Source organism: Gavialis gangeticus, unplaced genomic scaffold (genome assembly GCF_001723915.1).
Source record: "Gavialis gangeticus isolate Ggan-Ray unplaced genomic scaffold, GavGan_comp1, whole genome shotgun sequence".
NCBI lineage: Eukaryota > Metazoa > Chordata > Crocodylia > Gavialidae > Gavialis > Gavialis gangeticus.
The window spans coordinates 23,349,641-23,368,497 of NW_017728992.1; the positions used below are offsets into that span (position 1 = coordinate 23,349,641).

At 46.4% G+C, this 18,857-nt stretch overlaps 1 protein-coding gene across 3 annotated transcripts in view; it reads left to right on the forward strand.

The window, feature by feature from the left end:
- The window catches only part of FBXL7 (F-box and leucine rich repeat protein 7), a 454,956-nt gene that overhangs the window by 317,136 nt on the left and 118,963 nt on the right, over nucleotides 1–18,857 (forward strand). The window contains exon 1 of one of the 3 annotated variants that reach the window (XM_019521336.1): nucleotides 2,477–2,583. The exons of the other annotated variants lie outside the window; for them this stretch is intronic. The gene's annotated coding sequence lies outside the window, so the exon portion shown is untranslated. Of the gene's footprint in view, nucleotides 1–2,476; nucleotides 2,584–18,857 lie in introns of those variants that run through there. 3 annotated transcript variants of the gene reach the window in all.

Here is an 18,857-nt window from a genome sequence, read left to right on the forward strand (position 1 = left end):
CTCCTATTAGATTGTAAGCCTTGAAGTTGGAGGCTAGTTTGAGAGTTGCTATGGACCTTCATTTCCAAGGTTTTTAAAACCAGCCATGAAGCCAGTCACTTTTGATCAGCCGTTTTCTGGGACCAGTTATGCATTGGAATACAATAAAGTTCCATAGGAGCCAGGGGGACTGAAAGATACTATCCATTTAACTAATATTGTATTTATCAATACAGTAGCTAGAGCATTGGCACTGGCTTCAAGTTGCATAGCTAAGCTAATGATACTTATCCAGTGCATTGGCTACTACAGTTACAAAACATACAGTTTAAGAGTTTATTTCTTTTCCTTTAATGGCTTATAGAAGAATAATAGAGAAGCTATTTCATGGAAATTTCTTCCCGACAACACTGCCATTTGTACAGCTGGAGTCAACAGGTTTTGTCACAGGACCTACAATAAAAGTCTGGCCATTATCTCTCTTGCTTGGTCCTAGAAATATCCAACTTACTACTTTTCAGAATGTGCTTGGCACTATATAAGCAAGCTGGAAGACAGTTCTGCCTCTAAGAGCTTATATACAGAGGCCTGTATTCCTTGCAGATGCTTGGGAACCTCTCAAAGTTCGTAAGAGTAGAGTCAGACATCACAAAGTCTAATGACACAGCACTATCTTTATCTTGCATAGAATCTTCCTTTCAAGCTTCCAAAGAAGCTTTATGGTGTTAATGGCATGACTATATAGTTGACTAAGGGAGAAGTTATCTCTTCAGGTAAGTTCAGACATGAGATTGGGGGATAAAGAGAGAGAAGAAAGGTGGGCAAAGCTGTAAAGAAGCATCACCAAGATTGAAGAAATTGAGAGGTGTAGAGACGGAAAAAGCAAAAGTATTGTTGGTGTCAGCTTCATGATTCAAGAAAGTGTTCTCAAAGTAGTAAACATCTAAGCTATTTATTTCAGTCAAGCCTGTTAATTATGCTTTGGACTTGCATAAATAAAATAATTCATCAAAGTTCTTCAGGTAACATAGATATTAAGATATTACAGATATTAACAAAGCTTCACAATGTCGGTAAAAATGAGTAGCATTATACCCCCATTGAGTAGATCCATGTTACTGAGCTGCAGTTTCTAGAAGTCATGCAGTAATTTGGTTTTTCAGGAGCAGAATTCTGAGCAGGAGACTGAAAGTCAGTTCTCCAGGCCTGAAGTCTAGATTTTCCCCTTCATTCAAGGAAAATGATGATTCCAGAGAGAATAGTGTGTCTCTCTTATGCAGTTAAAATTAATCAGAATCCATTTTTTTAAAGTATAGGTTTGTTGTACAAGTCCAGAGGAAAAAGCTTGCCACTGTCATTATTTTTGCAAGCTGATGCAATTGGAATAAAAGCCACACAGAACTTTTAGGTTCTGAGATAAAATTAACAGGCATGAGCATAAATTATATGTCTTTTTCCAAAGTTTTTCCTCTCTACATCCCCCTTGTCTACTGCTGTATGTAATGCTGTATACTAGCACCTGCAGTACCTTGACTTTGCTAAAATGCTTATTTTATGCAAAATCTCTTGACATCTCACTCACTGCGTTTCTGTCTCTGGTACTAGCCCAGTGTTTCCTACTGCAGCCTGGTCCTAGTCATCAACAGCCTGGCAGCTGCTACTCTGTGGAACAAGTGTGTCAGCCTAAGACTCACCAGTGACCCTACTCAAAAGGCTCCAGAAGCTTCTCGTGGACTTTTTCTGGAGCAGGCACCACTGGCTCCAACTGTACCTGCCCACCAGTGACAGAAATCAGGGTCTAATCAACCTAGCAAACAGTGTGGCGGCCTTCCTCCTGCAAGCCTTTCAGCACCTGCTCTTTACTGGAAAATTCTTTCCCTGGTGACACCTGGCCTTTGCTTTTCTACCTTGTGTGGGGGACCTCATACTTGAGCAGGAACTTTTCTATTGGAACCTGACTTCAGCTGGGACACTCTATCACCCTTCTACTGAAGCCTCGCCATGGCCTAGTGGGACTACCTCCAACTGAGACCCCAGGGCAGATGCCTGTGATTTCCAGAGCTCCTGCAGAAATCCCTGGTCCACAACTTGACCTTACAGCAGGGGCAGCAAGCCTCACCTCCAGAAGCCTTGTTGCTTCTTTGATCCAGTCGCCATCAAGCCGACCACTTCTTCAACCCAGCTCGTTCTGCCTGACTCTCAGCCAAACCATTGGCTAACCAGCTGGTCATGCACTCTGTCCATTTTGCTTTGTACCTCTTGGCTGAAGTGAAAGCTGCCCTTCCTGTGGATGTGCTTGCTGCTCTGGAAGATCACCTCCATACTACACAAGTCCTCCCCAATAGCAGCTTGCTAGACAGACCCCCCCCATATCACTGCCTATTTTTCCTGAGAGTAGAAGACCATTCCATCTGTCTGTGCTACACAATCTGTCTGGAACTCTCTCCAGTCCTCCCTATGAGAAACATTTTTTTCCCCTTGTAAATCTCACTTTTAAATGCTTTTTCTTCTCTAAAAATTATTACTGGCACCCTGTATAGCCTTTAGTGAGCAATCAGAAACCAGAAAAAAAACATTCTGCTGAGGCAGCTGTGACTTTGAAGTGTTAGTAATTTTTATGTCATTCTTTTAGAGTATGCAGCACTTGAAGTAGGTAAGGAATTCATTAGGAAGTCAAGGTAAATAAATAGGATGCTTTGGTGATATTGCCTGGTAATAAGAGCTTTCAGGAAGTCCTAAGTCTATCTGAGGTCTCTTCTAGAACTCATTTAAAAATCAGTGGAGAGATTCTCATGAGATTTAATCTGATCATTTAGCTAGTAATAGACTGATTTAATGAGTATTTTCAGACAGGTATTCCCTAGAAACATGCAGTAGTTTGTGTGTGAAAGGCCATGCTCTTCCATTGTGATTTGTTGTTTCTTCATTCATTGCATGCTGTAATTCATAGTAGTCATAAGAAAAAACTTCTCCCACTCCTCTGCCTTCTGTATGGCATTGTACCGTTTCCAGGTTCATCAGGAACATGCTTGGTGTTTGAGGGTGGTTGCCTTCTTATGAAGCATCTTTGAGTAGCCACTTCACTGCTTCAGCATCCAGCCTCTGGGTTTTATCTTAGGACAATTTCCATCTTCCATGCTCAGCTCAGCTTTCAGGTGCATCTACATGAGATGCTTAATGTGCGATAACCTAATAACACTGCACAGTAGCATGTCACAGCATGGACGGTGCTAATATACTACTGTGTAGTATTATTAAGCTACTACACAGTAGCATCACTAAAAAGGCATTTTCTGGCACTACTGCACAGTTTCTCTAGTTACTGTGCATTTAGTTAGTACTTCATTAAACAAGTACTAAATTAAATGTGCAGTAACTACTGCACATTAATGAATGTGCAGACATGCCCGCTACTTCGGAAGATTTTCCTGCATTGTAATGCGCACTGGAAATGGAATAAAGAAAACCACTTTGATTTAAAAAGAGAGAGCAAACTGAATAATAGTTTCATAGTTTCTAGGGTCGGAAGGGACCTGAGCAGATCATCTAGTCCGACCCCCTGCCATGGCAGGAAGAGCACTGGGGTCAAATGACCCCAGTAAGGTGGTCATCCAACCTCCTCTTAAAAACCCCCAGGGTGGGAGCCTGCACCACCTCACTTGGAAGCTGGTTCCAGACCCTAGCCGCCCTGACCGTGAAGTAGCGCCTCCTGATGTCCAACTTAAACCTTCCCTCCGCCAGCTTGTGACCATTGTTCCTGGTCACTCCTTGCGGCGCTCGGGGGAACAGGGACTCCCCCAGCGCCTGCTGATCCCCCCTAACCAGTTTATAACAGGCCACAAGATCCCCCCTCAGCCTTCTCTTTTGAAGGCTGAACAGGTTCAGGTCCCGCAACCTTTCCTCATAGGACCTACCCTGCTGTCCCTTGATCATACGAGTGGCCCTCCTCTGGACCCTCTCGATGCTGTCCACATCCCTCTTAAAGTGCGGCGCCCAGAACTGGACGCAGTACTCCAGCTGCGGCCTGACCAGTGCCGCATAGAGGGGGAGGATCACCTCCTTGGACCTGCTCGAGATGCATCTGTGGATGCACGACAAGGTGCAGTTGGCCTTCCTAGCCGCCTCCCCACATTGCCGACTCATGTTCATCTTGGAGTCAATAATGACTCCCAGATCCTTTTCCACCTCCGTGCTGACAAGAGGGGAGTTCCCCAGCCTGTATGTATGGTGCCGATTGTTCCTCCCCAGGTGCATCACCTTACACTTGTCCGTGTTAAACCCCATCCTGTTCTCCTCCGCCCATCCTTGTAACCTATCTAGGTCCAACTGTAGCCTGTTGCTCCCCTCAATTGTGCCCACATCCCCCCACATCTTAGTGTCATCAGCAAACTTGAACAGGGTGCTTTGCACCCCCTCGTCCAAATCACTGATGAAGATGTTGAACAGGGCGGGCCCAAGGACCGAGCCCTGTGGGACCCCACTTCCCACGTCCTTCCAGGTCGAGAAGGACCCATCCACTACCACCCTCTGGGTGCGACTCTCTAACCAGTTGGCGACCCATTGGACTGTATGGGTGTCTACGCCACAGTCCCCCAGCTTCCTAATGAGAATGGGGTGAGAGACAGTATCAAAAGCCTTCCTGAAGTCTAGGAAAACTATATCCACTGCCACCCCTGCATCCAATGATTTAGTGACCTGGTCGTAAAAGGCCACCAGGTTGGTCTGACAGGACCTGCCGCTGATGAACCCGTGCTGGTTGCCCCTGAGCATGCCGTTCCCTACTGGCCCCTCCTGGATGCGTGCCAGAATAATTTTCTTGAACAGCTTGCCCAGGATTGAGGTCAGGCTGACCGGCCTGTAGTTCCCCGGGTCCTCTTTCCTCCCCTTTTTGAAGATGGGAACCACGCTGGCCCTCTTCCAGTCCTCCGGCACCTCTCCAGAGCACCACGAGTGTTCATAAAGCCACGCCAGGGGACTTGCAATGACCCCAGCGAGTTCCTTCAGGACTCTGTGGTGAAGATCATCCTGGCCAGCTGACTTAAAAATGTCCAGCCCCTCCAGAAGCTCCCTAACTAAATCCTCACTCACTCTAGGCCCAGGTGAGCCTCCCCCGGGGCCCAAATAATGTGACAGGACCCAGGGGAAAGAGGGTTCCTCCAGCCCATTATAGTTCTGCTGCCACCAACCACTTGGGCTAGGGAACAGACATTCAAAAAGCCCAAGCTTGAATTGATTCAATCTGTAAATTAATCTAAGCCACTCAGATTGAACCAATTAACAACTGAACAGACATTCACTTTACAATCAGGAAATGCAGCCACATGCCTGTAGTGGCTCGATCCAGAAGCTGGGGGGCACTAGAGCACACCTGCCAACCACTGCCAAAGAGGAGGGGATACAAGCCCTCCACAAGACTCGTACCCCTCCCTGTTGCAGCACAGGGGGTGTGGCCAGGCATCAGCCTGGTCCAAACTCACTGGAGGGTGGGGGTTTAAATCCACATGGATGTCCGGGGGGGTGGGATAGAGCGTGGTGGGGAAGTCCTTTCTCTGAAGCTAGGATGTATTGAACACAGGAATTTTCAACCTCAAGCACACAGCAAAGAACAACCAAAAATCTCCACATAAGCTAAGATAAAACACAGTGAGAGAACACACACAACTTAGTCTAATTTAAAACAGAATGTAATAAACCCAAAAAGATGAGACAAAGCCTTGCATAAGTCTTAGGTAATCCTGAAGGCAGAGTGTCTCCTTATAGCCAGGTATTCAGAAATTCTTTGTTTAGGTATTTCCACCTTTTACAGGTGCTGCTTTATAATGTTAATGTGCATTATTTGATCAAGCTGTAGGCAGCTCTCAAGCTGTCTGGGACTCCCTTCTGTCAAGCTGTCTGGGACCCGCTCCCATTCCCTTAGTTCTATCTCCAGCACATACATGTGGTGATTGTGCTAGATCTTTGCCAACACCTTCTGCCTCTCAGTCTGGTTCTGCAGGGCTTGGCACCAGCACACTGAGCTGGGGATGGTGGGGATTAAAGCCCCTCCCAGATCCCAGACAGGTTTGCTTGGATGGGCTGTTGCCTGCCCAAGCCCCATGCCCTGCTTAAGCAGAGAATGGGGGCTGTGGGCAGCATACTGAGCTGGGGGAAGGGCGGAATTAAAGCCCCTCCCAGACACCAGCAGGGGTTTGCCTGGGGCGGGGGCAGTCCCTCTCAAGCTGTTGCCCTGCCCTGCCCTGCCCTGTCCTAAGCCCCCATCCCTTCTACTTCAGGGGGCAATGGTCTGGTAGAGGCTGCCCCCACCCCTCAGGCAGACTGGCTGTAGTCCCTAGCCAGGCTTCCCACTGCTGCCCCCTTTCTAGCCTGAGCAGTAAGTACTGGCTGACGGGCAGAGGGGCAGGACCAGCCCTGCTCTCTGGAGTAGACAGCACAGCCCAACCCAGGGCTGCAAAATGTTGGGATGCTGGGGGACTGTGATTTAACTTAAACCAGGAAGGGATCTGGGACAGAAGTTGTATAAACCAGTTTGACCTAAATCAGTTAAAGTCTGATACTACATTCAACTAGGTTTATTTTAAACCAGTTTTGGCCATTTTGAAACTGGTTTATGTGCACTGAACTTTTGTTCTGTTACAGGTTTAAACACATTTTCAATCACTTAAACTGGTCTATGTGTAACTTCTGTCCCTAGCCTCAGAGACCTCCCAGTTCTGCTCACCTGCCACATCTTGTCAGGAAAAAGAGTTAATCTAGGAAGTGTTTTACCCACACCTGAAGCAGGAGAGAGGAAGGAATCCTAAGGCAGGGTCTCACTGCCTGGTAGGGCTCTGGTTTCAGATGGCTCCCTGATCAGACCCTCACCTTGCCAGCTTCCTCTTTCAGTTCTGATTTTCTCTTAGCTCAGTGGATTCAGATTCCAGGCTACTCCTAGGTTTCTACCCCTCTGGGGCTAGAACCCAAGAGCTTGGGTTTTGCAGCCACTCTACTTTATGACTTGCACTACTGCAGTAGGTCCTTGAGCACTTGTAACAGTGGTGCTAACCTTCTTCATAGAAAGTAGGTTAGGCAGGGTGCTCAGACACCTGTCCTGCAGCCACCATGTCTCCCCTTACAGCCACTTCTGGTCCACCAAGTGTCTGAGAAACAAAAAAGAAAAAAAGGAATCCTCAACTTAAATTTCTTCCCTGCCTTGAGGTTGATGCTGGGAGTTGTTTAGCTCATGAGAAATTAGTAATGCACTGCTTCATTAAATTATTTCATCCTGCAGATGGACATTGGGGTTTTATAAATCAATGGGCCACACCTTTAGTTCAAAGGACATGACTCAGGTGCTGCAACGCACGAAGAGCACAAAGGGGTAGGAACAGCTTACAGCTGACTAGTGTTCTGTGGCTAGGGATGGAATAACCTGTCTCTTTCCTGGCTGCCTGGTTTATTTTCAGTTTGTTGTCTTGAAAAACCATTTCCAGGTTGGGTGCGTTCAGACGAGCCCACATGTGCCTCTTGCAGCATCTCAAACCCCTTTGAGATGCTGCAAGAGGCACATGCAGGAACAAAAAACAATTCCCCCCGCTGCAAATTTGCAGCAGGGAAGCAAAATACCCCTGGATATCCATGGGTTAAACAAAACCTCGGGGGGAAGGGGGGCGAAATGGGTCAGGACACAGTCCCAGACTATGCTCTGAGGCAAGCAGAGGCTCAGTCCTCCACAGAAACACTCTGGCAGAGTGCCAGAGCATCTCTGTAATTGTCCCTTTCCCTGGTCCTGAAGCATGATGCCTACTCATGCCGGGCAGGCAGCGGTGCAAGCTGCAGGGACCTGGACCCAGCTTCTGCCAGGTAAGTAGGGGGTTGGGGGGCTAGAAGATGAGGGACCTTCCCCAACTCCCTGTTCATTCCTGCTTCCCCCCCCCCATTTCTTCCCCTAGCTCCCCACTGGCTCTCCCAGCCCCCACACTCTCACCAGCAGTAGCAGAGAATGACCAGGAGGCTGGACAGAGCAGGGAAATGTCTCCAGCTCATTTCCAGGGGCTTGTCTCTAGCCTCCTGCTCATTCTCTGCCCATTTCCAGCCTCGGGAGGCTGGAGACAGCAGGGGAAGGAGCAGGGGGTTGGAGACTGCAGGGGAATTTCTTCAGGGCCTATCTCTAGCCTCCTGCTCTTTCCCCAAGGCTGGAGACAAGCAGGGGAAGGAGCAGGGGGCTGGAGACCAGCAGGAGGCTGGAGACAAACCCCTGGAGATAAGCTGGAGACTTCCCCTTCTCTCTCCAGCCTCCTGCTCATTCTCTGCTACTGCTGGTGAATGTAGAGGGGCTGGGAGAGCAAGTGGGGAGCTGGGGGAATGAACGGGGCAGGAGGAGCGAATGGGGATGGGGAGCAGGAGAGCAAACAGGGAGCTGGGAGAAGCAACGGGGGTGGGAGGAATGAGCCTTCTGCTCATTCTTCTATTCTTTCCAGCCTCCTGCTTGTTCTCCTGCTCATCTCCAGCCTCCAGAGGTGTTAGAAGGGCAGGGGAATGAGCAGGGGGCTGGAGACCAGTGGGAGGGGAACTGGGACCCTTCAGGCAGGGTAGCCCATGTGCTGGGGGGAGGGGGGCTCTGCCCTATGGGGGGCAGGGGACCATTGGCAATGTGTAGGGGGTGCATGTGGGTGCACATGTACCCCCTAAACATGGCAGTACACCCCCTCAAAAAAGGCACTGCCAACACTATCGGCGGTGCCTGTGGGTGGTTGCTGCTTGCCACTACCACCACCCCTGGTACAGTGGCATCTGCAGGGAGTCAGTGATCGCTGCTGGCCACCACTGTTGCTGCTGGCAATGTCTGCAGGTGGTCACCGCTCACCACCCCTCCCCCTGCTGCCGACAATGCCGGCGGCATCTGCAGAAGCTCCCCACTTACCACTGCTGCCACGCTCCCGCCACTGCACTGTACCCCGCCAGTCGCCAGGGGCATGTGGCATTCATGCAGGAGACCCATCCCTCCTAAGCAGCCCCCACACCCACAGTCCCCCAACACCTACCCACACAGTGACTCACATCCCTCCACATCCTCCCACCGCCCCCACCCCTTCCTGCAAACCCCATACCCCCCATCACACACCCACCATGTGATAAAGAAACCCAAAGCAAACATTAAAACATATAGATATTTAGGATTTATTTTATTATTGTGCTAGAGACACTGGTAGGCTTCCAAATTTCTTTAACATTGTAAATATAGCAATAAAACATTGCCCATCTGATCAATCCCCCTTTCTCTCTCTCTTGTTCTAATTGTGTAAGAATGTGAATTTTGGGGTATTTTAAAAAGTGAATTTGGGATACTGCTTCAGCAGTCTAGCTGACACAAGGAGCTAGTGTCCCCAAATACCAATTGACTGGGCCCCAGAAGCTCCTGAGGGCAAGTAACCCTGAGCTGCTGGTCAGGGCAGCTTTTTATACTGGGGACATTTAAGGCAAGCATGCTAGGAAAAGGCAGCAGAGATTAAAAGTATAAGCAAATACTGGAATTCTAACATTACTTTTTGGGGGGAAAAAAGAATAAGGGTGATTTTGATTGAACTTCTCAAATTTATCTGTTGTTGAATTTCTTCCTAAGAGCTGGATTCTGTAGGGAGGATCATGGTCTGTGTAGGCCAATGAAAAAGAGGACCACTACAGGACTAATGGAATATAGGGGGATTGTTCTGATTTAGAGACTTTTTATTGTTTTTGTTCCTATTTCATCTAGCTTCATTTATACATAAAGTATCTCTCCTCTGAATACACTATTATTTTGTATTTGAACATGTAGCTCACTTAGCTTAAGCCTTTTTTTGTCACCCCTCTTCAGCTAAGGCAGATATTTGTATGCAGATTCTACTGAATTTAAGAGTGCATTTTGTTTGAACTATGTTTTTACTAAAATTTTTGTTTTAGCTCTTTGCAATTTGTTTCTGCATTCATAGAGTAACATTGGCTCCCCCTGGTGACTAATATAAGAAAACCTAACTCCCATAATATAGTTTGTTAACTCAAACCTATTTGTTATTGTTAGTAATAACTGTATACTACTGTGCACTGTACACTACTAGTTGGGTGCATCTACATGAAATGCTTTACTGCACATTATGTGACTAATAGAATATAGACTAATGTGCAGTAAAGCGTCACCATCTACACATGTTCAGCAATTACTACTCAATATATTAATCTAATGTGGAATTTTCTAGTACCTGTAGATACAGATACTAGAAAAAAGGCACGTTAACTAATGCACCATACCACACATGCAGACGCTGCCCAGAAGCAAATTGCTCCCAGTGAGTCTAGGCAACGGGGCCAGGAGAGTTGTCTCAGCTTGGCAGGATGCTAACTGTTAGCCACATGGAGATCAGAACCTGAGCTGATCTCCATGTGAGTGGGAGAGCTTTCCTGGCTGCCATCTCCCAACCTCCATGTAGCTGGACGAGCTGTTCCAGCTGCTGAACAGTTGCCTCCCAGCCACGTGGGGACTGGGACTCTCTACATAGCTGGGAGAGGTGGGCACAGGTCCTGATCTCCACATGGCTGGCAGGCATCTGCCCACCCAACCAGAATAGCTCCTCCCCCCCTCCCATCTCCCAGCCAGGGGCCAGCCAGGTCTCTAGGGATCCTGGTTTTCCCAAATAAAAAAAATCCCAAATTCTCTCATTAAAAACCAAAACATATCTGTGATTAAAATTAAAAGCTCCCTACAGCTGCCCCCCCCGCCCGGGCCTCCTGGTGCCCCCAGCCCTGCTGGTGCCCCTCACTCTCACCCACATCCCCTGCCGCACCAGACCTGCTGCAAGGAGCCCCAGGTGCCAGAGCTATGGGGCCACAGACCTGGGTCCACAGCCCCCTGGCCTTGACAGAAGGCAGCAGCTGCTGCAGCAGAGCAGAGCATGGAGCCCGGCTCCCCCCCACTGCCTGCACATTGGGGAGCAGGGAGGGCCCACACCCCCAGATCTGTGCACAGGGCAGGGACGGGTATACACTGCAGGCTTGGCTTCCACCCTTCTGCCCTCCCCCAGGCCCTTCACAGCCCATGGGTGTGACCCCGGCACTACAGGGCAGAGTACAGCCATGCAAGAAAGCTGCTTGCTGCTTCGAGCTCTGTGCTGCCCTCTCAATGCATCTCCTGTGTGCGGGCTGCAGTGAGGGCCACAACCCCGTGCCTCCCATGTGCACAGGGGGTGTATCACCAGAGCAGCACAGAGCTCACAGATGCAAACAGCTTTCCTGCACAATTGTGTTTTACGCTGCAGTGCCGGGTCACACATGCCAGGCTGCAGAGTCCCTGGGGGAGGGCAGCAGGGTGGGGGCCCGCAGCATGCACCTACCCCACATACGGATCTGGGGGGCATGGGTCCAACCTGCTTCCCTGGAAGTACATGCAGCATCAGGGAGCAGCCTCCCCTCCCCCAAGACAAGCTGCCTGTGGCCCTGCTCCCTGCAGCTGTGCATTGTGGCCCCAAGCCCCACATACTGCCTGGCCAGTCAGCAGCCACAGCCCTACCCAACTCCCTCCCCCTCCCCCCTCCCACCACACACACACGCACGCGCGCACGCACACACACACACACACACTCTCTCTCTCTCTCTCTCTCTCTCTCTCTCTCTCTCTCTCTCTCTCTCTCTCTCTCGCGCTGCTGCTTTCCAGGCTGCCTGGGGCAATGTGCATATATATGCACATGGTGCCTCCTGCCTGACCACCCTCCTCCAAGGACTTGTTGCAAAACTGCAAAATCTGCGGGTTTCTCTGCTAAAACAAGAAATCCACATTTTACCCCAGTAAAGGAATAAATCTGCATTTTACTCCGTTTTTCTGTGATACAAAAAACCCAGATGCTTGCTGATCTCCTGGCTGGGATGAAGTTGCCTGCCAAGCTGGGACAGCTGCCCCCGCATCCTCCAGAGCTTGGGGTTAAGCCCCTGTGCCTTCTGCCAGCCCAGGGCTGACACCTCAGGGAGCCTGGAGCTTCTCCTGGCTGCTTCATGGGGGCAGAGGAGGGCAGGACAGGATTTGCTTCTGACAGGGGCGCACATGTAGATGTGTGCCAGGGAGCACTTTAATAAAAATTCAGGCACATTAATTGCACGTGTAAACCCGCCCAGTGTATACTGCTACTTATACTGTCTGGGGTGCGGGGTTTGATTTGGGGGACAGTTTTGCTATTTGCAGTTTTTTACTGTCCATAATGTTAAAGTTAATCAAGCTCATTGTGATCATTCTTCTAGATCAAGGTGTCAGACTCACTGAGAGTTGCTGAGCCAGATTAGGACTGCCCCCCTGTGCTATGGGCAGCGCCCGCAGCACTGTGTCTAGCTTGAGTGCCTCAAGTACTAGGCCTGCTCCAGGATACGCAGGCTGGACCTGGTACTGCATTCAGCATAGGGGATCTGTCTGGGGCAGCACCAGATCCAACCTATGTGCTGTGTGCAGAGCAGGCTCCAGGGCTGGCATGGCCTTCACTGTACTGTACATGGCATGGGGGATGGCATGGGCTTGCATGCAGCGCCCTTCTGGACCAACCCTGTGCACTGCCTCTGGTACAGCCTGATCTGGCCTGGCCCCAAAGCGGGCATGGAGAGCAGGTCCAGTGCAGGTGCTGCATGCAGTGCAAGTCTCCTTGTGCTGTGCGCAGCATGTGTTACCAGCACTAGCCACAAGCAGTATGTATGGCCAGGGCTGGGGCTGGCACATGCTCCATGCAGCATGTGGCATTGGTCCAAAGATCCATGGGCAGGATCATATGGCTCTATGGGCCAAATCTGACCCACAGGCTGTGTATTTGGCATCCTCATTCCACATCTAAAAGCAATGCAGCTTTCTAAATGTCACATTTAGAACGGCATCCAGCATTTCCTGTAAAGCTTTAATAAGGACTGAAATGCAATACAGGCATCCAGTAAAAGAATATATATAATAATCTGTGCTTAAATTTGACCAGATTATGGTTTCAGTTAGATTTGGGGTTGTTTAAGGATTACATTTACGTGCTTCACTACTGTTATTTTATCCTCAGTCTTTCCTAACTGCACATTTTCCTTCTTATGTCCAGTGTTTCTGTTTTCTGTATCACTGTGGATTTTTATGGCAGCATAGGTGATATGTCAGGATGTAACTATGAGCATGCCATATTTATTGACATGCCACACACTCCTAAATGAGATGCACACCTTGTTTTGGGAAGGCAGTTCTGTTTTGGGAAGGCAAAATGAAGAAAAACTAGCACTCGTGAGAAGGTTAAACCTGTAGCTGTGGAGTTGCAGGGGGAAGGGTAAGTAAAGCTAACAAGCGGACTCTGTCTCTACTCCATGAGGCCAGGCCCTGAACACAGCCCCCAGCAACCATTCTAGTGCCCACATGCTTCAATCCTGGTGCAGAAATCGGTTTCCCTCACTTAAGACATGCACCCCAATTTTGGATGGCTAGTTTTTGTTTTAAAGGGGTGTGTGTATGTGGTAAGGATATAGGAGTATTGGCAGTGGGCAGCTCTGATCGTCCTTAGTATGGTAAAGCCAAACAACCATTTTGTGAGGTCCAAAAATATACTAATAAACTTGCACAATGGTTAATTTATGGAAGTTTTAACTTTGGTCTCGATTTTATGGAATTTAGGAATATTTGTGGTATATGTCAACTCTAGAAGTTGTACCCATTTAAAACCAGCAATGACTTTATCTAAATTATTTTTGTAGGAGGACTTTGACAACTTATTGCAGCTCAGTTGATATAATTGGGAAAAAAAACAAAAGAAGAAACAGTTTTTATAATTCCATGTTATGTTATGTAGCCATATAGCTAGATGGATAGATAGATATGGAAGCATTAAGTTTTCTTTTGTTCTATTCACAACATGATCAGAAATATTTCCTTAGTACAAAAATTCATTTAGAAAAAAAAAATTGAGCCAAGTTTCTAACCTTGGATTTGCCAAATAAACTTTATTGTGTCAGTGGCATCCAGGTGCACACAACTGAACACCTGTCATATTTAAAGTGTACAGATTTGAGCACTAAAGCAAAGATTTCAATAAAGTTGTTACATTTTTTTTTAAACTTACGTGGGCACTTAGAGCAGCCTTGATTCCTAAGGGACCTGAAAATGCCATCATTTTAAAGGCAGCAACAGAGGAAGTAAGATTAAGATTTTTGTCAGGCTTGCCTCTTCTCTTGCCTAATGTAAAGTGTTATGCTTATCAAAAACAGTGTCAAACATAGCCAGTGGGCCAGATCCAGCCTGCAGAGTCCCATAATCCAGCCCCCATTGTTGCCGTATTGAGTTGCATGCTGTGCTAAACCAGTACCACATGCAGTGCCCAGGATGCATGCTGCCCACAGTGCCCTCTCAGGTCACCATCCCAGACTAGCCCAGACAGGTGCTGTGTGCCACTTATCCAGTCCATGGGGCCAGATGAGATTGACACCCCTGCATTATTGTTATATGGAAATCCGCAAAGTTTTGCAGAACCTATTATAGTGCAGCGATCAATTACTCCCTGTTATTACAGCAGAATGCATAAAAGCATTCTCTTCCACAGTTAGAGGTCCTCTCCAGGGTCTTCTGATTAAAAAGCAACCTTCACACAAGCAGCTGACATGTCCCAGTTTGGCTATACTAATTATATTGTGTGCTTTTGTACAGTGTGTGCCTGCAATACCACCAATTTAATGGGAATGTGGCAGAATGCCACCTCTGTCTCTCCCCAAAATCTCTGCTGTGTGACAATTTGGTTAACATGGTCCCTGCAGAGGGCAGACATTTTCTATTGCATGCCTTTTTTAAAATAGGAATGAGTAATAACTACTAGAAATCTGTTAAATTCACAAGTAATTTCTTTTATTTGTTTGGGATTTTTTTAACTAAACTGATCTTGTAATTTTTAAGATCTTTAAGTGTCAAATGATCTCTCTTGATCTGTAAAAGGGATTCAGTAGGTACCTGAAGTGCACATTTCCCTTTTTATCCCACCCATGTATTTCTTTGTCAGTCCCTTCAGCCCATTTGGACCTGCACACACTTGCCTCAATTGTCAAAAAAGCTGGTATTCGTGTTAAAGACTACCCTGATATTGAACATCTGTCTGTATGGGAGTTGTACATTGATTGTGAATTAATTTTATGTAGGTATTGGGTACTACTGACTGGGCCCATTCTGACTTATTTCTGCTGAGTGATTGAGGTCTGCATTTTATGGGATCTTTCAGGGCACTAGAGTCAAGTAGTTAGCATTATCTAGTGATTCGTCTTCAATGAATTGATTACCCTTTCTGAAGTGAAGTGTAAACAATTTACGTGTGTTAGATAAATCCTGTAATATCTTCTGCTGTTAGTCAAATATAGGTTTAGAAGTTAAATTACTTTCCTAAGGTTATAGTTGAGAGCTGATATGAGATCTGGGCTTAAAGTAAAGGAATGTTTGCCCTTTGGCTTCAAAAGATTCAATTATTAAAGGAAATGCTGAGCATTCCTTCAGCTGAGTTCATATTTTGTTTCATGCTAATCAATGTTGGTGTTCCTCCTAAGAAAACTGTTTCTTTCTGAGAAATCATCATGAAATATGTGTTGTGTCTCTTTAGCTTGAATGTGTATAGTGCAGTGGGTCCCATTTGATATGCACGGTAGCTAAAATTACTATGCAGTGCCGTATTTTTTAGTTTAAGAATGTTGGTATAGGTAAATATCATGAGAAAAGAAATGTCTGGTGATGTGTGTATTGGCCTATTTTATGCTGCTTTGCTTATGTCTTAGTCCTATAATTCAGGTCTTGTCCTTTGCTCTTTTGTAAAGAGTCTTACATCATTCCAAAAGAGCTCAATTAGAGAGTTGTTTTCTTTTCTTCCTTTTGCAAATAGTGTTGTGCTGTACAGCTTTGTTTGTTACAGAACATAGCTTTTGGAGCCATTACACATGTAATCAGCAGGGATACACATACCCCAGCTATTTCCTGAGGAGAAAGTTGCCAGGTTGTTACATAATTATTCCTTTTTTTTTTGTCCTTCATCTTTATGCACTCCTTATGGTCAACAGATTTTTTTTCATTCAAGTGCAGTAATTTCCACTTGCAGATGGTTCATGTTCACAAATAAGCTTTTCCCCTTGGATTCTTGTTTTTTTGTTTGTTTGTTTGTTTTTAAGTAAGTTGCTAATCAGGCCACAACTCACCTGTTTCTCACATTCTGCTCCAAATTTCTGCTGCTTTGTTCTGAAAGTTGCATTTCAGACTGTGTTTATAGCATACTGTCATCCAGGACTGATTTTGCCTTTTATGAATCTCACGGAGGTGTGTAATCCTTAGCTTTTTGCACCAAAGTTAAAGTAACAACTTGATTTGTCTTCAGAGTATACCTTCTCTCAGCTTAATGGCATCCCTTCAGGAAATGAAAGGAAACATTGTCTAACCCACAGGAACAGAAAGCAGGATTCTGTAGTCAACTTTGTACACTTTCTGAGCTGGGACAAGTTAACATCTTAACTTCAGCACCAGTAAAAGTCCTGCCTTGTATGGGTGTTAAGTTAATGGGTACTTGTGTGTTATTAATATTGCTTATCCTGCGATCTCAAAGAGCCTTGCAAAATACAACATTCATTTTCTCCCTTCCTCCTCACTCTTTCTTTCATATTTTTGAGCCTCCATTTATTTCACATCAATTTTACATTTTTTTCTTGATTAGTTTGGTGTCTTGTGGATTATCATTAAGAGAAATCCAGTAATTAAACTTAATTCACTTTTAAAGAGTTCAGTTAGGGTCCCATTCATCTTCAACTTTGATTTACTTTGTGAAAATACAAGGTTCTTTCAAGAGTGTCCAAGAACTTTCAGCCTTTTGTCAGTGTGCTGTTAAGAGGAGCGACTGATGAAGCACTATGTAGAATCAACTTTAGTTCAACAGATTTAGCCATAGCAAGAGAATTTTCACATTGCTAAAGTTTCAACAGACTACATTTGTTGTTGCTGCCAGTGGGCTGTTAATTTCTGCTTGTACTACTAATGGCAAGAAATAGGCCTTCCACCCTTAGGCAGTTTAGAATAGTTAAGCAGCTGAAGCAGGACAGCAGGAGAGAGAGAAGCTGTCAGAATGTATGGAAGAGAAGTAACAATTAAAACACTCTTGGAGGTACTGTGTCAATATTTCTGAATGCAGATTCCTATTGGAGCCAATATGGGCATTATCCATCTCAGAAAAACAAGAATGCAAAATCAATTTATCTTCTTTGTGATCTGGTTGCCAGCAGATGCCATTTATACAACCACACACACTATTACACAAGGTAAACTCACATTAAGACGCTGAACGGAAGCAGCACTGGCCTTTTTGGATAGCTGCCTGCATTACACCATACACCCTGGCAGCCACTGTGAGGAACAGGGAGTAGGGCTGTGCAAAGTTTCGGGTACTGATTTGGCAGCCAAATCTCCGAATCGAATCAGGAGACCAATAATAAGGTCCGAATCAATTCAAAGCTCTTTGAATCAAATTAGAAAAGATTCAGAGAGTTCCAGAAATTCAGGCAGTCCCTACTTGCCACCGCAGGAAGCTGGACCCAGACTCTGTGCTGGTAAGTAGGGGGTGGGGGAAGGGGGGCTGGGAGAGGGGACCATGGGGAGACACTTGCCAGGCTCCATCCCATGCCTGCTCCCCCAGCCCACCCCATGGCTGCCACACCCAGCCCCAGCTCCTGGCTCTTTTAAAAAAAGCCCCTACTCACTGGCTGCTGCGCTGGCCTCAGGGCTTCTGGGGACTCATGGCAGAGCCCAACACAGCACGGGGCAACAAGGATCACACCCTTGCCTGGCAGAAGCCAGTGAGTGGGGGTTTTCTTTTTTCTTTTTTTTAAAGAGCGAGGAGCTGGGGCCAGGGCAGGGCTGGAAGAGAGGGTGGGGGGCTCATGACAGCATGGGGCAGGGGGGATCACCCCTCCACCCCACATCTGGCTGGAGCCAATGAGCCAGACCTTTTAAAAGAGAAAAAAGCAGGGAGCTGGGGCTGGGCGGGGGCAGCCATTGACTGGGCTGAGAGAGGGGGCGGGAAATGGGGCCTGTCCGATTCAGAGATTTGGCAGATTTGGCAATGGCCAAATCTCCAAATCAGATTCAGCTGAATCAATTCAAGTCACTGAATCAAATCACTGTCCCCCAAACTGGCCAAATCCGAAGCAAATACTAGCTGCTTCGCACAGGCCTAACAGGAAGTTGCATTAAATTATACATTCACTCTCTTGCTGCGAGATTGGGTCATTTGTGTTTTCCTGTCTTTATTAAGACTTATGTAAATTACTGACAGAAAAAAATGACTGTGGCTTTCTCTTCTTGGAATGTTCAGCAAGTGAAGTGATACAGTGCCGCAGAGAGTTCTTCCTTGTGCTAACTTTGGGTGTTAGGCATTCAAGTCAGAAGAACACATATCATTTCTATAGATGTTTCTTTGTAATTCTTCATATTAACTTGGAGACATTGCTTTCTTGATTAAATGATATAGATAATGTTTCTTTAAAATTAGAACCCAATCAGAATACAATAGATTCTCCTGCAATGGTAACCATTTCCAATTTTTTCCCTCCTAGGAAAATTCATGTTGGGAAAAGTTCCAAAGGTTGTTCTTTAAAATGTTCCTTTTAAAGATTATGACCAAAAGGAACTGTTGTGATAATGTAATCTAACCTCTGATGAAATGCTGACTATGAAACTGCCTTAAAATTATTCCTGATTGAATTACATTGGGTCTTTTAAAAGCATTTTAGAAGCTTCATTGTAAAATATTGAGTAAAAATAATCAAACACAATCCTAGATAAGTTGTTTTGGAAATTAGCTACCCTCACTGAAAAAAATGTGCACCTTATTTCTAGTCTGAATTTGTCTAGCTTCAACTTC